The sequence below is a fragment of the Protopterus annectens genome, chromosome 16.part0 (genome assembly GCF_019279795.1).
Source record: "Protopterus annectens isolate FY-2018-M chromosome 16.part0, PAN1.0, whole genome shotgun sequence".
In the NCBI taxonomy this organism is placed as follows: Eukaryota; Metazoa; Chordata; order Ceratodontiformes; family Protopteridae; genus Protopterus; species Protopterus annectens.
In genome coordinates, this window is record NC_056750.1 from 447,363,948 (window position 1) to 447,383,262 (window position 19,315).

Below are 19,315 nucleotides of genomic sequence, written 5' to 3' on the forward strand. Positions count from 1 at the left end.
CATATCCACCTCATGTATTAAATCCCTCCTCCAAAAGCTAAAGCCTTGTTCCCCCTCTGCTGATAATCTACCTCCTCTCATTCTCAACCTTGCAGCCAACTCTATTGCTTATCCGGTCTCAATTCTCATCAATAGATCCATTCTTGAAGCCACTGTACCTAACATACGGAAAACCTAATATGTCATACCACTCCATAAAGGAGGCAACTCCACTGATCCATCCAATTATAGACCCATAGCTAGCCTCTCTCCCCCTCTCAAAAATCCTTGAAAAATGTATTCATTCCCAGTTTCTCAATTATCACATCCAAGAAAATCATCTGACACCAACCCAACATGCTTTTCGCCCACATCACAGTACCACAACGCTCTTTTATCTTTTATTAATGATATATGATGCCCGAGATAATAATAAACCTGTTTCATGTCTCTCCTTAGACCTTTCAAAAGCCTTCGATACAGTATCCCACCCTAAATTACTAACCAAGCTAGCCAACCTTAATCTTTCAATCTCCACCCTTGAATGGTTCTCTAGTTATCTCTCACATAGAAGGCAGTCAGTTAGATGGCATTCCTCCTGCTCACCCTTCCTCCCTATCCACACTGGCATTCCACAGGGCTCCATCCTGGGACCCCTACTCTTCAATATTTTCACCAATGACCTCTACACCTTGTGAAGACACTCCTCTCTTATTCAGTACGCTAATGATTCAACTGTCATCTCCTACTCTGATGACATCTCACAACTTCTCACTCTTATCGATGACTCTTTTATCTCTGAAAAACAAAACCTGCAAGGTTGAATGGACCAGCTAGACCAAATGAACCAGTACTTTAGCGTAAAATAAACTTTAATCTCCACTTTCGTCAATATAGATGATATATATATTGTTCTTACTCTTTTATCTCTGTTGAAACATGGCTTACTGAAAACCAGCTGATTCTTAATCCAAAAAAAAAAAACTAAACTCTTACTCTTTCTTCCAAAATCTCTCTCTCTCACCTCAAACCCACATTCTCCATATCCTCCTTAAATAATACCATCATAAATGTAGTACCCCACACCAAGTTACTTGGAATTATAATCAACGATGAATTAAAATTTGACCTCCATGTCCAACAGCCAATAAAAAAAAAAAACTCGGCCTCCTCTATAAAAATAGGAAATACCTCACAAAGGAATCTAGACTGTCTCTGGCCCAGGCCTCTTTACTTCCAGGTCTACTTTATGCTGCTCCAACCCTTACCAACATTCAGTCCTCTTTAACTACCAAGCTTGAACAAACTTACAATAAAATCACCAGATTTGCTGGAAACCTTCCACACAACACATACCACTGCTTCTCTACCTACTGTGGCTTGAATTCCCCCAACAACTTCTACTTTCCCAACTTAATATAACTTATTACTTACTCAACAACCCTACTTACTCAACAACCCTACTAACTGCCCCTCTCTAGCCTCTATCCTCCACTCTGTAGTACAGACCAACACCTTCTTCAAATATACAAAAGCAATAGAGCTTTAGGAAAACTATTATACAAGTACTGAATATCTCAACACTGGAACAAACTCCCTCCCATCATAAGAAATATTACGCACCACAACACTTTCAAAAAAGAACTTAAACATCTAGCCAACTCTTGGATCTGCCCTCGTCATGACTCCACATAAACCTTGCATCTCTTCAGCTCAACCTCCTTTTATTTCCCCTCTTCTCTATATTTTCTTTCAAAACTCTTTCTGTTAGGCTTATTTAACATGTATTATCTCTCTCCCCATCTATTTCTAAAAACTCACATAGGAGCTCTTCTTGTTATAGTCTTTCATCGCAAGGGTTCTCACTATAAAAGTGTCAATTTTTAGCTTATTACTGTTTTTTATTTTTTGCTTGTTTTGACTTTAAAATATTTTAACATTTTATTTACTACTATCATTGTTCTTGTTGTCATTACACCACCACAATTTTTATTATATGTTTCTCTAATTACTGTAACAAATGCATGCAACTCTGTAATTTCAATTTCTTGTTATTAATGTATGATCTATGTTGGAGCTTTTCTTCTCGGGTCTCTGCTGAAAATGGGCCTTTTCGCTCAACTGGACCAACCTGGTTAATAAATGTCAAATAAATAAATAAATAAAATAGTAATACAAAAGCACTGTGGTTCTGTGGTTTAGATCTCTGCATTATATCTGCAAAGTCACGGGTTCAGACTTGACCTCTGCTTATTGTCTTAATTAGAGGCTGCATCTTAGCCCTATGTTTGTGTGGGTTTCTCTAAGCATTCTAGTTTCCTACCAAAAACAAGCTGGTCGATTAGCTGCTACTGTAATTACGTAAGTAAGTACATAAATAAGTACATAAATAAATAAGCAAGTACGAAATGCCTGTATATATTGCATCTTTTTACATATATCCGTGTGTCTCTTTTGGTTTCACTAGGTGTCCTGTTTCTTCCCCAAAACAAACTGATTGACTGGCTATGATATCTATCAAGTTAACTACCTATATCTGTGTATACACACACACACACACACACACACACATATTATAACAGATATATATATATATATATATATATATATATATATATATATATATATATATGTGTGTGTGTGTGTGTGTGTGTGTGTTTGTACATACATACTTAGGGATAGCTTGGTGGGAGCAAGAACATGTTAAGAAACATCAGTTTTTCAAAAGAATGTTTTTACAAGTATTTCATAGATGATTTTTTTTTTTTATGGAATGGTTCAATAAATAAATTTAACATATTGTAAGATATGAACACCAGTACTAATTTTTTATTACTTATTTTAGGTGATATAGGGAAGACAGTATTTTTTTTTTAGATCTAGCCATCTATATTGATAAGAAAGACAGGAAATTATATAGCAAGATTTATAGGAAAGAGATATTTCTCAATTATATATATTGGAGAATTCAGCATCCATTTCATATGAAATGAAATGCTGTAAAGGAACAATTTATCAGGTTAAGTAGACTTACATGTATAGATGAAACATTTTTTCAGATGCAGCTATTCTTAAAAATATGTTTCTTGAAAAATGTTATAAAAATTATTTCTTAGAGACAAGAGTGGTTTTGAAAAGGTGAGACATTTTCAGGCCAATTATTTCATGAGACTCAAATAGTCGACACAGGGAATGCTTTAACAAGAGGATTTCAGGTGGAGAAGAAAGGTTTGGAAAATCTTTTCCTTTACCTATCTCCACTAACGTGCTTGCCATCAAGAAAACTACTGAAAATAACTGAAAAATTATCCTTGGTAACTCAGATTTGTCTAGAGTAATTGGTGACAGACCATATTTCACTTATAAAAGGGAGTATAATATCAAAACATTAGAAAAGAGTAAAACACAACAAAATGTGTCCACGTGTCCACTGGTGGAACTTATAAATGTAATACTTGTAATTCTTGTAGATTTATTAGTAATGCATGTCATGTATATACAGAAATGGTAAAACAGTTTATTTGGGCTAAAAATAGATTTGACTGTAATTTGAAAGGGATAGTTTATGTGACAACTTATGAAACGTGTAATTTATTTTATGTAGGGAAAACATTAAGGAAATATTTAAACAAACACATTACATCCATTAAAAAGAAGGATTTTAGTCATTCCTTAGCAAAACATGCCTCAATTTGTAAAGATTTTAGAAAATGTCATTTTTTTTGCATTGTATATGGCAGATTAGACTATTAGCTGATAAAGAACCTGGTTTAAACAAATGCATCAACATAAAATTCCTTTAATGGCGCAAAGATCATGATGTGCATATAGAGAGTTATAGTTAATTATTCAATTATGTGATTCTTAATCAAATATTTAGAAAGTTAAATTTTAGATAAATTGTTATAATTTATGGTAAAGTAATTGCTAATTATATTAAGTGTTAACATATTGCTGTCTGTAATAGAAGACGCCCCCCACCTAAGTGAGTTTCAGATAGTGTGGTCTGTTTTACTGTAGTGTTGGATAAGTGTTTACTTGCCCTGGGAATACATACCCAGTCCAGTATTTTCATTTTAGTGAGTCTCGTCTCTTCCTTTTATTCTTCGGTGTTTTGGAATTTCGATTATCTGAAACAGATCCATATATATTAGTACCTTTGCTTTTGATCATATAGCCCAACCAGCCAACCATCTCCTAGCCAAGATACACCAGTTCCCTTACCTACTTGAATATATTTATTTGCATTTGTTAATGGAACAGTCTGGCTGAGCTTGGTAGCGCAGTGTCAGCGCAGTCTCAGGGAGAAAAGCTCCACAGTACAGAAAGATTGTGCAATGTACATTCTTGCACAGATTTGTTCCATACCAGGCATGGAGATAACAAAACAGAGTCTTTATTTTTTCCAGGAAAAACTGTTTGCATACAGGATATTTCAGAATTTATAGTAAAAGAGATAGTATCTTATCTATTTATCTGTTTAGATAACTTAAATGGTAAAGCACCATAGTACTGGAAATTAGTACAGTATGAATGTTTGTGGAAGTGGATTATGTCATTTAAACATAGCATTGTCTAAAATATTAAAGTAATAAGATGATTGTTTATTAAAGTGTTGTCTCTAATTACATGTCACAAACAGAAAGAGAGTATTAGTATCAAAAACTTTATACAGCAGTTTAAAGGAGGTTGTAATGGAACTACCGTGTGTAGGAAACTACATAAACAGTAGTAAAGTTGGATACTGGGTAGAGGCACAGGAAAAGATGAGATGCATGGAAGGTGAAAGTGTTAGCAGAGAGTAAAATGAGGACAGCAAGTACTTTAACTTCACAATGCACATTTATTTTTTGCAACAGCATACTAGACAACCACTTTATCTGTCTCTTATCATTTGTGATCAAGCAGACCAGAAGTACAGCTTGCAGTTCTACAGTAGTAGTTGTAGGAATTGTTCATCATAAGTTGATGTTACTATACAAGTCCTTATTTTAATTACTGTACTGCTGACCAAACACATTTCCAGAGTAATTCTTAAGCAAGTCACTTTCTGGTGTAAGTCTCTGTATAGTTTTAGGGACTCTTTTTATTGTAGCTATTCATAGGTGTTTACTAGACTAATGACCACAAGGGCCGTTTTAAGCCTAGCCATGCATCCCGAATCTCTGACAAGTTCTAATATCCTTGATAAGTGTAAGCATGGGCCTGGGAGATGAACCATTTACAGGTCACCTGTGTCAATTAGAGACAAAGGTGCCAGACCAGAGATTAATTTCCTGTTTCCCTTCCAATTGGCCAAGTTGCACTTGAATTGGGTTAGGGAGGAACCCTGCTTCACATGAATGGTGAGCCTGTTCTATATACGGGGTAGTCTCTGGGATATACACCTATCTCTCCAGCTATTTATATCACAGGCAAGGTTTAAGTCTTTAGAATGGGTAATTCTGGTGCTGTTTGTTTTGTGTATATGAAGGAGGTCCATCAGAGTGGGGTCTGACAATGCCCTGTATGCCAGGCATAGATCTCCCCTCAAAAGCTTGTACAAGACAGAATACAAGGATAGGGCCTTGAGGCGGTCTGCATAGGACATTTTACTTACGCCATGTATTCTTTTAGTTAGGAACCTCTGTGGATGTTCCAGTTATTGGATATGCCTGGTTAGGTACATACCAAAGGGGGCATTGTACTCAATAATGGGTCTGATGAATGCTGAATACAGTGGAACAATGATTTTAATGGGCTTAGATGCCATACCTTTGTTTATAAGTTGCACAACATAGAATGATTTCCTCACCACTGTAGACACATGATGGTCAAAGGCTAAATTACTATCTATGCGCGTCCCTAATTCCCTGTCAACTGGGTCAACTCTAAGCGGTGTGTTGTCAATATGATAGTTACCAGGGATGGATGACTTCCCAAAGGATACTATTATGCATTTCTTGGCATTTAGTTTTAGTCCATGCATCTGACACCAGTTGTTTGCCTGTGTCAGCCCCTCCTGGAGAATATTTGTATCAGTGTGAGAGTCAATGACAGCTCCTAATTTGCAATCATCTGCAAATTTAGTCAGCCAGAGACCACTGACACTGGCCTTAACTTCTGAGAAGTAAATGCCAAAAAGGAGTGGTCCAAGGACTGATCCTTGAGGGACTCCACTTGTGACTGGCCTCTTTGTAGAGGTGGACTCCCCAGTTTTAACTTCCTGGGTCCTGTCTGTGAGCCAGTTCGCTATCCACTGAGTGACGTATGGGTTTCTACCTAAACTCTTGAGTTTGTCAACAATGCCCAGTGGGGCATTGTGTCAAATGCCTTGGCCTGGTCAAGGTAGGCAGTGTGAATGATTTTGCTCTCAACCATTGCTTTGGTGACCTTCTCAAAGAAGTTCACCAGGTTAAGTAGGCATCATCTGCCCTTGACGACACCAAAATGGGTTGGGTCCAGTGTGTAGTTTACTATATCTCTATTGATCATTTCCATGATGATTCTTTGTATGGCTTTACATATATGACTAGTGAGACTTATGGGTCTGTATTTTCCAGGGTCTGTAGATGGTCCACCTTTGTGCAGAGAGATGACTGTTGCCTTTCTCCATTCATGAGGCACAAAGCCTGTTTAGAGGCTACAGTTAAATCGTAGTTCCAGAGGCCTTGATAGGTTATGTTTCATGCTATTTAGAAGGCATCCTAGGATATTGTCTGGGTCCATTGATGCAGTGTTCTTGGTCTTAGAGAGAGCATTAAGGACCTGTTCCCCAGTGATAGTAGGGGGAGTTATATTTGATGATATTTCCTGAGGAAAGGCTGAGGGGGAGAGAGGGGTAAAGTTGGAGCTGGATTTATCAGCCAGGAGGTTTGCTATATCTTCTGGCTCAGTATAGGTGACTCCATTTACAATGAGCTCTGCACACAACTGCGTATTGCCTTTGAGGTTGCAGACTTAGCTAAAGAATGCTTTGTGGTTGTCCTTGGCCTGGGAAGCCAAACTTACTTCAAATTTGGCTTTGGTAGACTTCATTTGTCCTCTGCATTGGTTGTTTAGTTTGATGAGAGTGCTTTCATCCTGCTGGGTGCTGCACCTCCTAATATTTGTCATGATTTTCTTCCTTCTGTTATACAGCCTATTGATTTTGTGATTCCACCAGGGTGGCTTGTTTTTTTGAGTTAGTTCAGTACTTCTTCCTGGTGGGTATAGCTGCATCTATGCAGCTATTAACATGCTTGTATGAGGTTTCTGTGAACAGTTCTGCATAGGCAGAAGTGTTCTCAGGGTTTATGAGGGTTTAAAATTGTTCCAGGTTTTCACTTAATAGCAGGAGGTTAACCTTAGCATAGTTCCTGCATAGCATATTCCAGGTTTAGCTGGGGGTCCAGGTTTTATTTTTACTTCAAAGGAGACCATTTTGTGGTCTGACCTTACCAGGGAAGGCATTACATTAGGGGGTGTACAATACTCTCCCATATTAGTGAGGACCAGATCCAGTATGGCTGCACCCCTGGTTGGTGTATTGACTATCTGGTTCAGGGAGTTTGTGTTTACAAAATCCAGAAATCTTTGTGCATGTACATTTGGTGTCATATAGAATTCCCAGTAAATAGTCAGGTAATCAAAGTCACCTATGAATATGGTATTAGGTTGGATGGTTAGTGTTTCTAATAAGTCTAAATACATAGTATGGGCTTCCTGGGTCATAAATGGGGACCTATTGCTTGCAAGGAAGCGGTATTGGATTTTGCCTATGGTGATTTGAACATGGAGCAGCTCAAGTGCATTGTTCTGTATGACCAGCCTTGAAGTACATTTATTTTTGATATAAATAAAAACATCTCCACCTTTAGTCCCTGCCTGTAAAGTAGCTGTCCTAAATGTGTGGAAGGCACTACAACCTTGCACTGTTGGTGTGCTCTCAGCGGCTTTAAACCACATCACAGTGACCGCACAGATGTCAGCATTCTCTAGGGTAAAGAGAGCTTGTAGGGAGTGGAATTTTTTGTTTAGATTCCTAGCATTGAGCAGTAATATATTTAGATTTTCTTGGTTTTGATTTGCTATGTTGGAAGTACTTTTAGTTTGGCATTGCTTAAAAAAGGCACTATGGGGGAAGACAATGTTTTAGTTAATATTTGAAAGCCTAGAGGGGAGAGGTGCAGACTATCCCTGGCAAAGCATCATGGTCTATTGCCCATCTCTTTCCATACTGACAAATATTGCACCCCCTTAGAATGACAACAGAAAATAAGTCACTTATTAAAGTCAATCATCTTTTGTTCATACTGTGGCATCATCTTTGGAAAAGGTAAAATGCTGCTCAGTGCTAGGCTCATACCAGCCTGAGACATATTTTGAGGGCTCCATGATGTCTCTCTTCATATAGTCTAGGAAGGTACATCTCAGGTCATTTACTCCCACATGGACTGAGTCATACTGGTAATTGTGGTCCAATGACATGAGTGCATGCGTAATGTGGTGGATTGCAGCCCCTGATAAGCAACAGACCATGACTTTATTCTTACTCAGCCTGGTGAGAGGGACATAAGTATGTCTCATGATGGAGTCTCCAATGACTAGAATGTTGGATTGTGTGGTGGCTTGCCTTATGGGCTTAGAGGTAGCAGCTCCATGAGACATCGCTCTATGTGTTGATGTGGATGTTGTTTTGAAAGAGCACATTTAGGGCTGCTGAGTCTGTTTGTTATGTGTACTTCATCTAGGAAGCCTTTGTGGTTTAGGAAGGTTACAATTAAGTGCCTCAGCATATGGGGGTCAATATATCTGCTTTGAATTGTGCGTGATGGTACAGCGTTTGCACTACTGACAACCTTATTGATGTTAGGAGTATTTTTAAGTGAGTGCTTTGTACATGCATGGACACCACTTGTATTAATAATCACCAGTTTTCTGAGCTGTTTTTAAGCACAGACAACACTAGTGTTATCAGTACTCACCCGTCTTTCTGGGCTGTTGTGCAAGCAGAGCCAACACTAGAGGTATTAATATTCACCAGTCTTTCTGTGCTACTCTGCATGCACAGCCAGTATTAGTGGTATTAATATTCACCAGTTTTCTGAGCTATTATGCAAGCACAGCCAACACTAGCGGTATTATTGCTCATAAGTTTTTCTGAACTGTTATTCAGTTTCAGCCAACACTAGCAATAACAGCATTCACCAGTCCTTCTAAGCTATTGTACATACACAACCAACACCAGTGGTATTAGTATTCACCAGTCTTTCTAAGCTATTGTGTATGGAAGGCAAACACTAGTGGTATTAATATTCACCAGTCTTTCTGAGATACTATTCATGCACAGCCAACACTAGTGGTATTTGTACTCACCAGTTTTTCTGAGTAAATGTGCACACACAGCCAACACTAGTGGTACTAGTACTCACCAGTCTTTCTGAGCTATTTCATCACTAGTGGTATTAGTATTCACCAGTCATTATGAACTACTATGCACGCACAGCCAACACTCATAGTGTTAGCACTGACCAGTCTTTGAGCTATTATGCACACACAGCCAGCACTGGTAGTATTAGTACTCACTGGTCTTTAAGAGTGACTGTAGTACTTGCCAGTATTTCTGAACTATTATGCACACACAGACAGCACTAGTGGTTTTAGTACTCACTCGTCTTTCTGAGTGATTGTGCATGTGCAGTCAACACTAGTGGTATTAGCACTCACCAGTCTTTCTGAGTGATTGTGCACACTTATCCGGCAGTAGTGATATTAGTGCTCATCAGTCTTTCTAAGTGATTGTGCATGCACAACCAGCACTAGTGGTATTAGTACTCACTAGTTTTTCTGAGAAATTGTGCATGCGCAGCCAAGACTAGTGGTATTAGTACTCACCATTCTTTCTGATTCTGTTACTTATTTTTCTTTACTTCATATGGACAGACTCTGCTGCACAGCATTAAAGAGATCCTTCTGAGTTCAGATATGGCTTTATCTTCTGGAATGAAACTAAGCCGGGTAAACCAGTTGCTAACAACCTGCATGTAAGAACTTGAGGCTTCATTAAAATGTGTTGCTTTATATTTACCGTATGTTGCACTGATGGAACAGTTCAATTTTATTTACCTTGAACTTCTTTTTAAAATGTTATCTGGGAGTGTATGTGTGTGTGTGTGTGTGTGTGTGTGTGTGTGTGTGTGTGTGTGTGTGTGTGTGTGTGTGTATATATATATATATATATAGAGAGAGAGAGAGAGAGACAGAGAGAGTAAAATGAAGAAATGCACCTCAGAATTAAGTATGCATTATTGGGTGTTATTTTGCCTCCTTCCTCTCTCTTTCCATAGTTTGCATGGGGCACAGTCAATGATTTGTTACTGCACATTTCCATGGGTTCTAACTGCTCGTTTGAGGATGATAAGTGCGGTCCTTAGTACAGTAATGGCACAGACCACAGCAGCAGCAGTGACATCAGCAATCAACTCCAATAGAGTTTTAAGTATAAAAGCAAGAGAAACTGAGCAGAAAGAACCAGGCATGTATAAACCAGCAAAAGTCAAACACTCAAAAATGATGGTTATAGCAAATTATCATAACTACAGTGGCAAAATAAGGAATTAACTAATCAGCTATACCTGCATTTGAGTTATTCATTTTGATACATCAAGTAACAGCAACCAGCAAAAGTAATTTCCATGACATAGCCCCCCCACCACCCAGTATAGAGCATCCAAGACTGACTTACATATCCGTGACATTCGTAAGCTTTTCCTGCTGCTGCCTCCACCATCTTACTACATTAAACAAAAAGGGTCTGTGTTTGTCTGTGACAATTCATCGGTGCCACTCCCCCAAACAATCAGAATACAAGTGAAATAAAAGAGGTTTTGGAAGTACTGTAATACCTAGCGTATTAAATTTTAAATAGGACTCTGCTTCTAATATGTCCCTGTCGGTTTTAGCACTTTTCCAGCCAGAAAGAGCAATCATTTGGGAAAGACGGCCTTAAAAAAAACAGAGACTAAGAAATATGCAAAGTTTTTTCCAGCCATTTCACTAACCCCTTCACCAATTGCATGTATGCGTTAATGTATAATCATATGTTGTTCGACATACCTGTACATTTGTCTTACTTCCACTCAACCATTGATAAGAATTTTCCTATACACTTGACTTTGCCTGCAGAATTATGTATTCCAATATATTTATGTAATCGTGGATACTCTGAGATGCTTCTACAAATTCCAATATTATTTTTTATTACAATAACATCAGCCTCTTACCAGGCTTACATGGCTTCCATGTACCTGGGAGGTTGACTTGTTAGTCTGATTTAGTATTTGAAATAGCAGTCACTGAATCCAGGACAATGCTTTTGAGCACTCACCTTAATTGTATTCTCAATGGCTATTTATTTTACTAACTTATTTTTATATACAACAGCAAAATGAGTGACCTTGTTGCATTTCTTGCAGCACACTACTCTGATCCAGTAGTTGAACAGTTGTATCTTATACATTTTCCAAGATTGCTTTCACTCTGCTTCTCGTACAAAGGCTTACTTTGGTCAGTCTCATGCTTTCTACTATATTTGCCATTTTCTTTGCATTTTGCCTCATTTACACCATTTGTTGTGCTAATATTTGAGTTTGTTTCTTTTTACTAATTCAGTATTTCTAACAATTTGTATTGCCTTTTCAAAAATTAAATTCATGTACAACTATAACTTCTGTCTCTAAGGTATTCATCTTTTGTCTGGTTAAATCCTCATTATTCAGACAGTGCATATAAATGCCTGGAAAAGCTTAAACAAACTCTCACAAAGCTACAACATATCTATGAAAGAATACCCTTTTATGAATAATATTTATGTTAAGAACAAATAGTTGATTAAGATTATTACTGATTCATTTGACACTCTAGTGCACAGAAAGTGAAAAATGCTATAAAATTATTTCCATTTCTTTACCCACAAGCTTAAATAATTTACCTGTATTTCTTCACTTTCATTACCAGGCTTTGATACCATTCAGAACTGTGCACACCTCTTTCTCTATGCATAAAACAATAGCATAATCAGTAATTATCATAGCATAATCAGTAATTATCATGACACCTAACTACATCACCATGCTTTGTATCCAATCTTACTTGTAACTGCGTTTGTCCATGAGAACTGTGAGTCCCTACTAGGGAACATTACTAAACCAATGTACATAAGATATATTACCACTTTGTTTTTATATATTCTAATTGTTTTCTAACTTCTTGTGTAACCTTTGTATGTCTGTCCATGAGAACTGTGAGTCCTTACTAGGGAACACTTCTAAACCAATGTACATAAGGTATATTACCACTTTTTTTATATATTCTAATTGTTTTCTAACTTCTTGTGTAACCTTTTGTATGTTTGACCATGTGGAGCTTTTCTCCCCGGGCCTCCACTGAAAATGGGCATGCATCCAGTCGGACTATCCCGGTAAAATAAATAAATAAATAAAATAATCCTCTTTCTCTATGCATAAGCTTAAAGAATTCACCTGTATTTCTTCACTTTCTTTGCCAGGTTTTGATACTGTTCAAAAACAATGCATACCTCTTTCTCTACGATGGCCAGCAACATGGCTTCACAAAACTGAATGGTTCAGGTGGACTGAATTTTGTCACCTTCAGTTAGTTTTCCAATTATACTGGGCTTCATGGCTGTACATTGACAAAGTGATTTTTTATGATGAAATAAAACAGCAACTTTCTGTTAACAATTGCTTACTCAGCCTTGTGGTTCTTGCTTCAAAATTTGGTCATTTTAAGTGAAAAACATCCCACTGGACTGACCACCATGTCATGTCATCAGCCTGAGGTATTCAAGGACAAGAGATAAGACTGCAATCTAATGGTTCATCTTTAATTCCACACAAAATGTCAGCATACTGAAAACACAATTAACATCACAGCTTCTTCTTGTTCTAACTGAAAGGATATGTGTATTATACATATTTGCTACACATTAGAAAGATGTACATAAAACTTCTAATATATATATATATATATATATATATAGATATGTAGATATATATAGATATATATACATTTATATAAATATATATATATATATATATATATATATATGTGTGTGTGTGTGTTTTTATATATATATATATATATATATATATATATATATATATATATATATATAAAGGTAAACAAAGGAATTGGGTAAGATAGCTAAGGGCAGGTGTTTAATTTTTATCCTGATCCTGAAAGGGTTAAGATATCTGACTGTGGAAATCATTCTGAAAACCTGACAAGCTAGCTGAAATTTGGGTGGGGCATGTCTCCCCTCCCCCCAAAACATACACAAGAGTTTAGAATCCAGAGAGATAATGAATTACTTAGCCAAATGGGGTTTATGGTAATTTGTTTTACATAGTTCTGGTTTCAGATAGTTCAAGAAGTTGTATTTAGCTGCAGGTCATTGCAAAAGGGAAGGCATTTCTCTTAGTGGAACATGGAAATTAAAAGAATGTGCTTATACTTAGTGAAATTTGAGAATTAGAACAATTTCCATGCCTTCACCTGATCTTCATCTCATACCTTCAGAGAGGGAAAAGTACTTCTGCAACCCCAAAGAAGAGACGTGTGCGCTCATTGTAAGAAGAATGCATTTGTGTCGTAGTTGAACTTGGAATACAATAGAATGCACTTTTATCTAGTAAAATTTGAAAATTAGAACAGTTTCTGTGTCTCCACCTGAGAACTTACGAGGAGAGAAAATCTGGTTAAGTGAAGAACAGAAATGCATATTCATGCTGCTGTGAGTATAGTGCTGCAGAGAAAACCACAGGTATAAATCTGGACAGTTCCTTTATGGAAATTGTGTCAAACAGTAAGTTCAGGGTTATTTTATTTTCCTGCATCTTAACAGTCTGTTTATGATTTTAATCTCTACTGTTTGTGTTTGGTGTGTTTACTGCACTTATCCTGTTGGTATATGCTCGATTTGTAACGAGCACAGTGGTTGGGCTGACCAATCAGTGTGCTTGTTTTTGAATGTTAATGGCCAGTCATTGTATAACGTGTAATAATAGCAGATAACCAGTGTATCAGTGCAGTGCCCATAATTCCAACATATGACATCTAAGTCCTCTTTATTCCAGCTTTGTATGCTGAACTACCTAGTAGGTAAGTGCAGCCTTCATAAGCTACAGCTACAGAGAGTATGTACCCAAACTTCATCCCTCGTATGTCCTTATTATGTTTCAGGTGATGCAGGGCACCCACTGGAGCTCTGGTTTATAATGCCCAGAATGAACCCACACAATGTGGCCAGAATGTAAAATAACAATGCGTATTCATAAACACAGAGCATTATAGAGTGTTCAGCTTGCTGCAAGCTTGGTTTCACTGTTTCACTGCCTATGCATGTCTGAGGAGGACCCTGCAGTATGCTCCTGGCTATGCCTGCTAGTCATTTGTAGCATTCTGCATACTGCATAACCTGATCATGGGGAAGCAGGTAGCCAGCCCAGCCCTCAGTCCATGAAACCTCCCGGCCTGCAATATCAGGCCCTTTTACATTCCCCACAAGTAAATACACATATCTATGATAACAGAGAGTGAGCTGAGCCTGTACCACTCTGTCAGATTTTGTCATAGTATATGGTAGCACAGGTGAAGTGGTAACATGTAGTCCACTCTTATATCCCCAAACAAGTACACAGTATTGGTGGTTTGATGTCACACAGGACACAATAGTGCATGCAGTGTTGAAGTATATACGGAGCAGTGTGTGGTCAAGTCATACTGTCAGACATCTCCATTTATATCATACAGGAGGGAGAGTGGTGTAGGTCACAGCCTTCGTCATTTGCAGGAGTGCCTAGGGGTCACACTTATACATGAGGAAGGTTTTGCACATCAGCTGAGGTCATGGGTCTCATGCAGAAGGAGTATCTGTGTCATACATAATTCCCGCTATGGGCAGGGGAAGTTAGCCACAATGTGACAATGCTGTGAAGCCCCCGCAGTGTAGCTGGAGTAGAGTCCTTCATGTTGATGATGTGTGGGACTGCTGGAATAAGACCTGTGTGGTGTCTGCCAGTTAGGTGTTTTGTCATTGATGTGTCTCTGCCATGGCCTCCACAACATGCGTGGCATCCTCATGAAAGCCAAGCAGCACACTGACCTCCATGCTGATGTCTGTATATTAAGATTGTGTTTGTATTGTGGTGTACACATCTGTTGATTGATCTCAAGTGCTACACACACACATATATGCATATGTATATCAGGAGCTGGTTGAGGTACTGAATAGTACCATGTATCCCTAGTTGGGTGATGAATGAGGGAATTCTTGTGTCATAACGTATGCTCACATCTGATGCTGCAGCCCCAAGTGGCGCTATAGTGGTCCTCTCAGGCATGGGTGACCCCCTCCAGTGAAAAGGATAGCATGCCCGTGTACTGTGTTAGACCCCAGTTCAGGTGTGGATGAGGCCACCTTATCTTCTGATTAATGGGTGTAGGACCAGCTAGGATGGAGACAGACAAAGCCAATATGTTCTGGGACTGTGATTCACTGTGTTTGTCAGCATCACTGCAGATCTTGTGTAGATGCTAACTTCAAACTTGTGTCCTGCCACAGCCTCTACAGTTTGTCAGCATAAGTGATCTGGCCTGTGAAATCACAATACAAGATGTAACACAGTGATCCAGTGGTGTACATGCAAATGATGGGTAGAAACATGCAAGTATACAATATGCACATATCCATTATGGCATTCCTGTGTGCCTGATGGTTTAGAATCTGTGTTCTCCCTACAGTTTGTATGTGTAGTGATATGGATAGTAATCTGGTTGTTGCCCCTATTGTATAAGTGATGTTTAGTTGCTCCGTGAACACGTGCCTTGCCTATTGTTCTAGACATTATACCCATGTCCTTTTCATCTCCATGCTGTGATGGCATGAATGCAACATCAGCTATGAGGCTTTCACTGGGAGTTGGTTCCCCTTCCAGTTGCTGACATAGCCACTGTGGCAGAGCTTGCTTTTTTCTAGTTTTGCCTTAGCATGTCATTGACGCTTTAAACATTGATTTGTTGTGCAATTCTTGCAACTAACTGCATGGACTACTGTTTCTCACACAGGGTCCCACGGAGTCTAGTGAATACTCTAGCCACAACAAGCACTGCCTATAAGTCCTGGCTGCCTGCTTGTATCAGGACATTCTTCTTACAATGGCTGAAGCTGTCTCATCTCAGTCTTACACCTCCTATGTAGCATTGAGAATACATATGGAAAGGGGAAACAATAGCTTTGATTCTCAGCTGTCTGGAAAAAGTTGTCTACTAAAGAGAAACAGCAGGCTACTTGGTATGTATCACATACAAGATTGTACAGAAACAGGGATACAGTAGGGGCCACAGATGTGGTATGGGCATTGGGGACACTAATGGAAGCCAATAATACTAGTATAGTACGCACACATTAGCAAAAATACAGCTGTGGTAGGCTTTTTATATAGTCACACATAGTTGTAGAGGTGAAGAGTGGGCCTATAAAACAGCATGGCTCAATGTCTGCTGGGAGCCATAGGTGACAGTGGTGATGGTAGATATGGGGCGGTGATATCAGGGGTTACCTGCGTGGGTATACACACACAGCATGTATAAGTACGTCAAACAGGATGATGGAGGACTAGAGAGTTCAGTTGTTGTGGGCTGCCTTCCCACAGATATAGAGGATTATGATCAAATATAACTGATGTATTACATGTTCAAGACATGGCTATCAAGAAATTCACTTCGAGAGTGAATCTAGGCATCCCATGTTGACAATAAAAGGTTATGATTGGTGACCCAATTATAATTCTTTGTAGTAGGCTGGTAACAGATCAGCTGGTTGATGTGGAGTCACCCAGTTTGATAGTATGTGTCTGGTTTGTGAGCCAGTTGGCAACCCATCTGACAATGAAGGGGTCCAGCTTGCTGCCTTGAGAGAAAAAGAAGTTATTACCCCCCCCCTATACTCTGCACTTATCCGGTCCATAATTGAGTGTAACGCCTCATTCAGTATGCACCATACTAAGCACCTACAGCAAAGAGAGGCACCAGAGGTTTCTAACAAAGAATATCAAGGGCCTCCAACAAGTGCCTTACAGGGACTGACTAAAATCCCTATCACTATACACAGTGTCATATAGACTTCTTAGGGGAGACACACCTGGCCTACAGAGCAACCCAAGACCCAAACCTAATGATCTTACTGCATATCCATAAATCAAATGGGGCTAGGGCTACCTGTTCCAGGGACTTAAATATGGCCTGGAACTTAAATAGGACATGCTGGAGGGACAGTCTTATCTCCTAGTGACTGCCACATCTTTGGAACAGGCTACCAATTCATTTGAAGCAGAACACCTCTGACACTGTTGAAGAGGAACCTGGATGAGTGGATGGGAACCATAAATTCTTACAGGGGATAGTACCCACAACCCTCCTGGACATGGGCAGTCATCGCTAAATGCAATCTTGAGTATTGACTGGTACCTCTATGGTATTACATTGGGTTGAAACTGTTAGGCTTAAAATGACCTCTAGGTCAACTGCCTAGTAATCTCCTATGATTCTATGAGTACATGGATCTTTCTGGTCCATGTCTTACCAGTTACAGAAAAACAAATGAGTTCAATGTGTTTTACTGGCTTTGAAAGACAGTAAAGCATTTACCGCTGTAAAACAGGGCAGTAGCACAACATCTTTGCTTCTTTGCTAAAGAATTCAAAAATAATGGGGGTAGAGGGTTAAAAATCTAAATATTACTCTTATTCACTTGCACATTTTGCATCAATATGCATTTTCTGAACAATAAGAAATACGAAACTCTGATATTATTCATTGATTACAGTCTTCAGTGATCTATCAATCTTATCAGAAAACTACAAAAAATATGAGACAGATCAAAAATATGACACAAACTCGGGCGCAGTTGAGATGCATGATCAGTATGCAGAACCTAGGTTGATTTACCTTCTGCCATTCAGAACCGAAGTTGATTTACCTTCTGCCACTGTATTTTGGCAACCAGTACTGTCTGATGTTAGTCTTTAGACATGATAGTAAGAGCACTTAGCGTGCTTAACAATTAAGTATCCCCTAACTGCTGTTAGAATTTGGTCTTGTGCTAGGGAAATTGCTAACAAGTTAACTTTTTCCTGATATAGGAGCATAATCTTGCCACTTCATGTGTTACACAGTAATGTATATTCAAGTACATCAGTTACAGTAATGTATATTCAAGTACATCAGTTACACTACCTGTATATGCTGGTAGAAGCAGCAGTCAACAATTGTACTGAACAGCACTTATCACAGGTGTACGGTTTTTACTATACTCTGTTATCATTTAGGTGCTCACATGTGTATGCACTTCTCCCCTAAATTTTACTACAGTATTGTTGGGCGTCCTCTCGGTTATGTCCTGCAGAATCCCAGCAAAAAAAAAAAGTTTCCAAGAAATACTAGTTTTGCACCAATTATATGCTAATGAGGCTATATTCCGCCAATGTCTATTAATCGCTGTGTTTTCATAAATTGAGGTGTAGGCATTTTCCTCTTCATGCCACTATTATGCTATGTACACCCACTCATGTATGCAGACTGGGCATGTATGTGCATGTCATTACTGTACAGTACTAAGTAATGCTACATGTGATCTGACATATTTAAAGTATAAATCACAGCCTGCCATGTGGTTTGTCTGTATTTTCATGGTGATGGCAGTCCGTGATAATGGCTCATGGAGAGCACCCACCTGGTATGTAAATAAAGCAAAGATCATCCTGTACAGCCAGCTCTGACAGTGGCTGCTGGGACCCATTGTTAGTCTATCCTCAAAAGCTTAGCAAGGGTGGCAAGAAGGGTACAGCTTCACCAGGCACAAAGTGTTACGGGTCTGAACAGAAAGTGCAGTTCCTGAATTCTTATTTCTCTAGTAGCATTTTTGAATGCCAGTACAGAAAGGTGCTTCAACACTTCATGAGTTTTATGCTGTAGCAGAAAAGGTAGAAGTCTTTTTTGTTCATTTGTTTTTGTTTTATTTCTTTGTTCCTCAAATACAGAGTTGATGGGGCAGGAATCTGGCTGTAGCAAGCCAATTGCTAGAAATGTGCTACAATAAAACCAGAAGTTCTTTTTAATATATATACTATACATATATCTATCTAGAGGGGAGCCTAACCTATCGTTGAAAGTTTCAAATGTCAGTCAGCAAAGGATCAACTCCTAATACTCGAAAATCAAAACTATCAATCAAAAGGAACGAAAAAAAAAAAAAAATAAATATATATATATATATATATATATATATATATATATA

At 38.5% G+C, this 19,315-nt stretch overlaps 1 long non-coding RNA gene across 1 annotated transcript in view; it reads left to right on the forward strand.

The window, feature by feature from the left end:
• The first annotated feature begins 13,310 nt into the window (after positions 1-13,310).
• Positions 13,311-19,315, forward strand: part of LOC122790290 — a 257,089-nt gene continuing 251,084 nt past the window's right edge. The window contains exon 1 of the long non-coding RNA XR_006362981.1: positions 13,311-13,825. This is a non-coding gene — a long non-coding RNA (uncharacterized LOC122790290). The remainder of the gene's footprint in view (positions 13,826-19,315) is intronic.